This window comes from Oncorhynchus mykiss, chromosome 6 (genome assembly GCF_013265735.2).
Source record: "Oncorhynchus mykiss isolate Arlee chromosome 6, USDA_OmykA_1.1, whole genome shotgun sequence".
Taxonomy (NCBI): domain Eukaryota; kingdom Metazoa; phylum Chordata; class Actinopteri; order Salmoniformes; family Salmonidae; genus Oncorhynchus; species Oncorhynchus mykiss.
Genome location: NC_048570.1, coordinates 93,366,814 through 93,374,154, shown reverse-complemented (window position 1 = coordinate 93,374,154; position 7,341 = coordinate 93,366,814).

Genomic DNA, 7,341 nt, shown 5'->3' with positions numbered 1-7,341 from the left:
GTCCGGGGGAACCGGTGTCGAGGTAATTGAGGTAATTATGTACATGTAGGTAGCGTTAAAGTGACTATGCATAGATAATAAACAGAGAGTAGCAGCAGCGTAAAAGAGGGGTCTGGGTAGCCATATGATTAGCTGTTCAGGAGTCTTATGGCTCGGGGGTAGAGGTTACGGAATCCTAAAACGATGGACATCTCCTTCAGCATCATTATTCACAAGATACATACACTGAGAGACATAGCTGACTGTCTCAGGAGATGAGAGAGAGAAAGAGAGAGAGAGAGAAAGAGAGAGAGAGAGAGGGGGAGAGAGAGAGAGAGAGAAAGAGAGAGAGACAGAGAGAGAAAGAGGGAGAAAGAGACAGAGAGAGCGTGAGAAAGAGACAGAGAGAGACAAAAGTTATTTTTGAACTTGTGTGAGTGTAATGTTTACTGTTCATTTTTATTGTTCATTTCACTTTTGTTTATTATCTACTTCACTTGCTTTGGCAATGTTAACATGTGTTTCCCATGACAATAAAGCCCCTTGAATTGAATTGAGAGAGACAATGAGAGAGAGAGGGGAAGACAAGAGCAATATGATTGTGACACATCCCTGACTTTATAACAGGCTCATGTCCTTCCCTCACTCCATCTCCACGACCAGTTGAGGGGCCTTGTGATTGTGACACATCACTGACTTTATTACAGGCTAATATCAGACTCTATAAAGACAACTATCACCTGTCAGGCTCTATAAAGACAACTATCACCTGTCAGACTCTATAAAGACAACTATCACCTGTCAGACTCTATAAAGACAACTATCACCTGTCAGACTCTATAAAGACAACTATCACCTGTCAGACTCTATAAAGACAACTATCACCTGTCAGACTCTATAAAGACAACTATCACCTGTCAGGCTCTATAAAGACAACTATCACCTGTCAGGCTCTATAAAGATAACTATCACCTGTCAGGCTCTATAAAGGATCTCTTTACCTCTGTGTTCACGAAGACCTGTCAGGCTGGCTGTGGTCTGAACAGGGAAATCTGTTCCCAAAACCAGCCAATGTTCTCCATGATTGTGTCCCAAATGACAAAATACTCCCTATACAGTGCACAATAGTGCCTTATTGGCCCTGGTCAAAAATAGTGGACTATATAGGCAGTGGAGTTATATTTGGGCCATAACCCATACCATACTCTTGGTCAGGTCAGCAACAGACAGGTAAAGGATTTAGTTTGGACCTAGTCTGCAGTGGAGGGCGACCGTGAGGTGAAGGAACAGGAACAACCAAGTGATGTCCCAAATTGGACCCTATTTCTGGTCAAAGTAGTGCACTAATTTATACAGTGACTACGGTTCCATTTGGGATGTACCCAGAGACCAGAGACAGTGTTGGTATCGCTGCTGTTCCCTCATCAACCCCCCACGGTCCTCCCCCACGGGCCTCCCCTTCTGTCTCACCCACGGTCCTCCCCTACTGTCTCACCCACGGTCCCCCTACTGTCTCACTTACGGTCATCCCCCACTGTCTCCCTCACGGTCCTCCCCTACTGTCTCCCCCACGGTCCTCCCCTACTGTCTCCCCCACGGTCCCCCTACTGTCTCACTTACGGTCATCCCCCACTGTCTCCCTCACGGTCCTCCCCTACTGTCTCCCCCACGGTCCTCCCCTACTGTCTCACCTACGGTCCTCCCCTACTGTCTCCCCTACTGTCACTCCCACGGTCCTCCCCTACTGTCTCACCTACGGTCCTCCCCCACTGTCTCCCCCACGGTCCTCCCCCACTGTCTCACCTACGGTCCTCCCCCACTGTCTCCCCCACGGTCCTCCCCTACTGTCTCCCCCACGGTCCTCCCCTACTGTCTCCCCCACGGTCCTCCCATACTGTCTCACCCACGGTCCTCCCCCACTGTCTCCCCCACGGTCCTCCCCTACTGTCTCACCCACGGTCCTCCCCCACTGTCTCCCCCACGGTCCTCCCCCACTGTCTCCCCCACGGTCCTCCCCCACTGTCTCACCCTCGGTCCTCCCCACGGTCCTCCCCTACTCCTCCATGATACCCACCATCCAGACCACTGTCTGGGTTCACAGACACATTCTACAGACGGACTCTGTTTCACCTCACGTGTTTTCACAGGGATCACAGACACATTCTACAGACGGACTCTGTTTCACCTCACAGCGTTTTCACAGGGATCACAGACACATTCTACAGACGGACTCTGTTTCACCTCACAGTGTTTTCACAGGGATCACAGACACATTCTACAGACGGACTCTGTTTCACCTCACAGTGTTTTCACAGGGATCACAGACACATTCTACAGACGGACTCTGTTTCACCTCACAGCGTTTTCACAGGGATCACAGACACATTCTACAGACGGACTCTGTTTCACCTCACAGTGTTTTCACAGGGATCACAGACACATTCTACAGACGGACTCTGTTTCACCTCACAGCGTTTTCACAGGGATCACAGACACATTCTACAGACGGACTCTGTTTCACCTCACAGTGTTTTCACAGGGATCACAGACACATTCTACAGACGGACTCTGTTTCACCTCACAGTGTTTTCACAGGGATCACAGACACATTCTACAGACGGACTCTGTTTCACCTCACAGTGTTTTCACAGGGATCACAGACACATTCTACAGACGGACTCTGTTTCACCTCACAGTGTTTTCACAGGGATCACAGACACATTCTACAGACGGACTCTGTTTCACCTCACAGTGTTTTCACAGGGATCACAGACACATTCTACAGTAATGTATTGACTTCCTGTAAGTCTCTACTAAGTGACAGAATATTATTTCTATACTGTATGTAGAATCTCCTTTTCCTCAGATGGACCCTGTCTCACCCCATAAGAGTTATCACTGAGGATATACTGTATGTTCAGTAGACTTATAGGATCTCCTTGTCTCACCTCATAAGAGTTATCACTGAGGATATACTGTATGTACAGTAGACTTATAGGATCTCCTTGTCTCACCTCATAAGAGTTTAGTAGATAAGCGTCCTTAGACAACACCAGGCCAGGCAGTGATCCTGTCCCAAACAGGACTCATACATGGCTGACCTAGACAAGCATCCTTAGACAACAACAGGCCAGGCAGTGATCCTGTCCCAAACAGGACTCATACATGGCCGACCTTGTCTAACTCTAACCCTAACCCGGCCCAAGCAGGACTCATACATGGCTGACCTCGTCTAACTCTAACCCTAACCCGGCCCAAGCAGGACTCATACATGGCTGACCTCGTCTAACTCTAACCCTAACCCGGCCCAAGCGGGACTCATACATGGCTGACCTCGTCCAACTCTAACCCTAACCCGGCCCAAACGGGACTCATACATGGCTGACCTCGTCTAACTCTAACCCTAAACCGGCCCAAGCAGGACTCATACATGGCTGACCTCGTCTAACTCTAACCATAACCCGTCCCAAGCAGGACTCATACATGGCTGACCTCGTCTAACTCTAACCCTAACCCGGCCCAAGCAGGACTCATACATGGCTGACCTCGTCTAACTCTAACCCTAACCCGGCCCGAACAGGACTCATACATGGCTGGCCTCGTCTAACTCTAACCCTAACCCGTCCCAAGCAGGACTCATACATGGCTGACCTCGTCTAACTCTAACCCTAACCCGGGGTGAGCCTCCAGCCACTGTAAGCAGCTACTGTAGATTAGTGCAAAGCATTCTGGGAGGGAGTCTTAAGACTGCTGAGGCTCATTTGCTGCTGTTGACACTGTGTTGTCCTGGGCTGTGTACCTCTATACTGGAGCTACGTACTGTATGAGACTGACTGGGACCTGGACCCGGGTTGTTTTTCTACTGTATGAGACTGACTGGGTACAGAACATGGGCCCGGGTCGTATTCCTACTGTATAAGACTGACTGGATATGGAACCTGGGCCAGGGTCGTATTTCTTCTGTATGAGACTGACTGGGACTGGAACCTGGGTCCGGGTCGTATTCCTACTGTATGAGACTGACTGGGACTGGAACCTGGGCCCGGGTCGTATTTCTACTGTATGAGACTGACTGGGACTGGAACCTGGGCCCGGGTCGTATTCCTACTGTATGAGACTGACTGGGACTGGAACCTGGGCCCGGGTCGTATTCCTACTGTACAAGACTGACTGGGTATAGAACCTGGGCCCGGGTCGTATTTCTAGTGTATGAGACTGACCGGGTATGGAACCTGGGCCCGGGTCGTATTCCTACTGTATGAGACTGACCGGGTATGGAACCTGGGCCAGGGTCTTGGGTCTTGTCTTGGGCCTGTAAGGGCAAGGATAATCAAATCATATCCTGGAAACGGCCTGTCTGAACGTCTCACTGTTTAGATTGTTTACCTTGTCTGATTAAATTGATTGGGCCTGTCAGTGCATGTTGACGGGTTACATAGCAACAGCGGAATCAAATCAGTTACACCCCTAGTGACAGACAAGTGTGGGATAATGGGATGATATTCCTACTGCAATCTATTGTTGTGATTGGTTTGAGTGGGCTAGATTGTTCAGCTAGTCTGTGAGACTGTTCATAGTTCATCGCCCTTCCCATTCCTGCTTTATGTAACTTGAAACTCAAACTATGTTGAGAATGAAAGTGTTGTTTACTGTATCCACAGGCTGTTCTATTCTAACCTCTACTGTGCTGCTCTCTGCTGGTGGTAGGGGTTACTGCAGCCCTGTCTGTCTCACCATGCCACAGCCCTTGGATGGCAAAATGAAGCTTCATTACATATTCACAATGACATCACACCTCCCCAGTCTCCTGGTTACATAGGCCTTACATGAGAGACAATTAACTATTCTCGATTTCACCTTTTAAAGTGTCAACAGTTTTTACATTTCATTTTAGGTCCAGTGCTTGACTTGGACTGAAATAGGTGGTGGTACTGATTATATATGTAGGTGCAGGACCTCCACAATACTTTTGACCTGATAAGAGGTGCAGGACCTCCACAATACTTTTGACCTCATAAGAGGTTCCGGAACTCCACAATACTTTTGACCTGATAAGAGGTTCCGGAACTCCACAATACTTTTGACCTGATAAGAGGTTCCGGAACTCCACAATACTTTTGACCTAATAAGAGGTTCCGGAACTCCACAATACTTTTGACCTGATAAGAGGTTCCGGAACTCCACAATACTTTTGACCTGATAAGAGGTTCCGGAACTCCACAATACTTTTGACCTTATAAGAGGTGCAGGAACTCCACAATACTTTTGACCTGATAAGAGGTTCCGGAACTCCACAATACTTTTGACCTGATAAGAGGATCAGGAACTCCACAATACTTTTGACCTGATAAGAGGATCAGGAACTCCACAATACTTTTGACCTTATAAGAGGTTCCGGAACTCCACAATACTTTTGACCTTATAAGAGGTTCCGGAACTCCACAATACTTTTGACCTGATAAGAGGTTCCGGAACTCCACAATACTTTTGACCTGATAAGAGGTTCCGGAACTCCACAATACTTTTGACCTGATAAGAGGTTCCGGAACTCCACAATACTTTTGACCTGATAAGAGGTTCCGGAACTCCACAATACTTTTGACCTGATAAGAGGTTCCGGAACTCCACAATACTTTTGACCTGATAAGAGGTTCCGGAACTCCACAATACTTTTGACCTGATAAGAGGTTCCGGAACTCCACAATACTTTTGACCTGATAAGAGGTTCCGGAACTCCACAATACTTTTGACCTGATAAGAGGTTCCGGAACTCCACAATACTTTTGACCTGATAAGAGGTTCCGGAACTCCACAATACTTTTGACCTGATAAGAGGTTCCGGAACTCCACAATACTTTTGACCTGATAAGAGGTTCCGGAACTCCACAATACTTTTGACCTGATAAGAGGTGCAGGAACTCCACAATACTTTTGACCTGATAAGAGGATCCGGAACTCCACAATACTTTTGACCTGATAAGAGGATCCGGAACTCCACAATAATTTTGACCTCATAAGAGGTTCCGGAACTCCACAATACTTTTGACCTGATAAGAGGATCCGGAACTCCACAATACTTTTGACCTCATAAGAGGTTCCGGAACTCAGTAGAACATTTGATGTGCTGGCCCTGTACTCCGTTCCTGTGAGCTCCTGACCAAGTCAAGCACTGGTTAGTCAGGTAAATCAATTCAATTCAGCCAGGTAAGTCATACAGTTCAATCTGCAATGACATGAAGAATGAGTGTTCCAAGCCAACAGCTGGGTGTTCCTAGGGGCTCCCTCCCTCCCTCCTTCTTATAGCATGTCAGTATACCATGGTGTCTGGTGTTTGGCAGCCTCCCACAACACAACGTGTTTGTTTCATATGACACTATGACACTGTGTGTCTGTTATTCCCACACACAGCAGGTCTATAGTGGGCGGTGGACGGGCGTGGGAGAGGTGTGTGAAGTGTGTGTGTGTGTGTGTGTGTGTGTGTGTGTGTGTGTGTGTGTGTGTGTGTGTGTGTGTGTGTGTGTGTGTGTGTGTGTGTGTGTGTGTGTGTGTGTGTGTGTGTGTGTGTGTGTGTGTGTGTGTGTGTGTGTGTGGAGGAGTGATGTATGGTTCCTGTGTGAAGTGGTACGTGTCTCCCATTATGTACCAGTGTGTATGTAGATGTCCAACGGGACAGAGACAGGGGGACAGGTTGGGGACCACAAAGACCCAGAGTGACAGAGAAGCCCCTAGGTTGTGTCTGACTTGGTGAAAAGTAGGGCGCTATCTAGGGAATAGGGCGCCTATATTCAAACGCCTTGAGAGGATGGGAGAAAGTGGATGATGGTGGTCATATACATGTGAAATATGTCCTACTGACGCTTTAAACCGGGCCAAGTCCAGAAAATAAGTCCTTTTTTATAAACACCTCAATATGATTTACTAATAAAATCACAAGTGTTTATGATGAGCTTTTGATTTCAGAGATTAGGGTTTTTTATTTTCCCAGGCAAGTCAACGACGGCCTAGGAACTGTGGGTTAACTGCCTGTTCAGGGAAAGAATGACAGATTTGTACCTTGTCAGCTCAGGGATATGAACTTGCAGCCTTTCGGTTACTAGTCCAACGGTCTAACCACTAGGCTACTCTGCTGGTTACTAGTCCAACGCTCTAACCACTAGGCTACTCTGCTGGTTACTGGCCCAACGCTCTAACCACTAGGCTTCTCTGCTGGTTACTAGTCCAACGCTCTAACCACTAGGCTACTCTGCTGGTTAGATCTGACTGGTTAGACCTGATTGGTTAGACCTGACTGGTTAGACTTGACTGGTTAGACCTGACTGGTTAGATCTGACTGGTTAGATCTGACTGGTTAGACCTGACTGG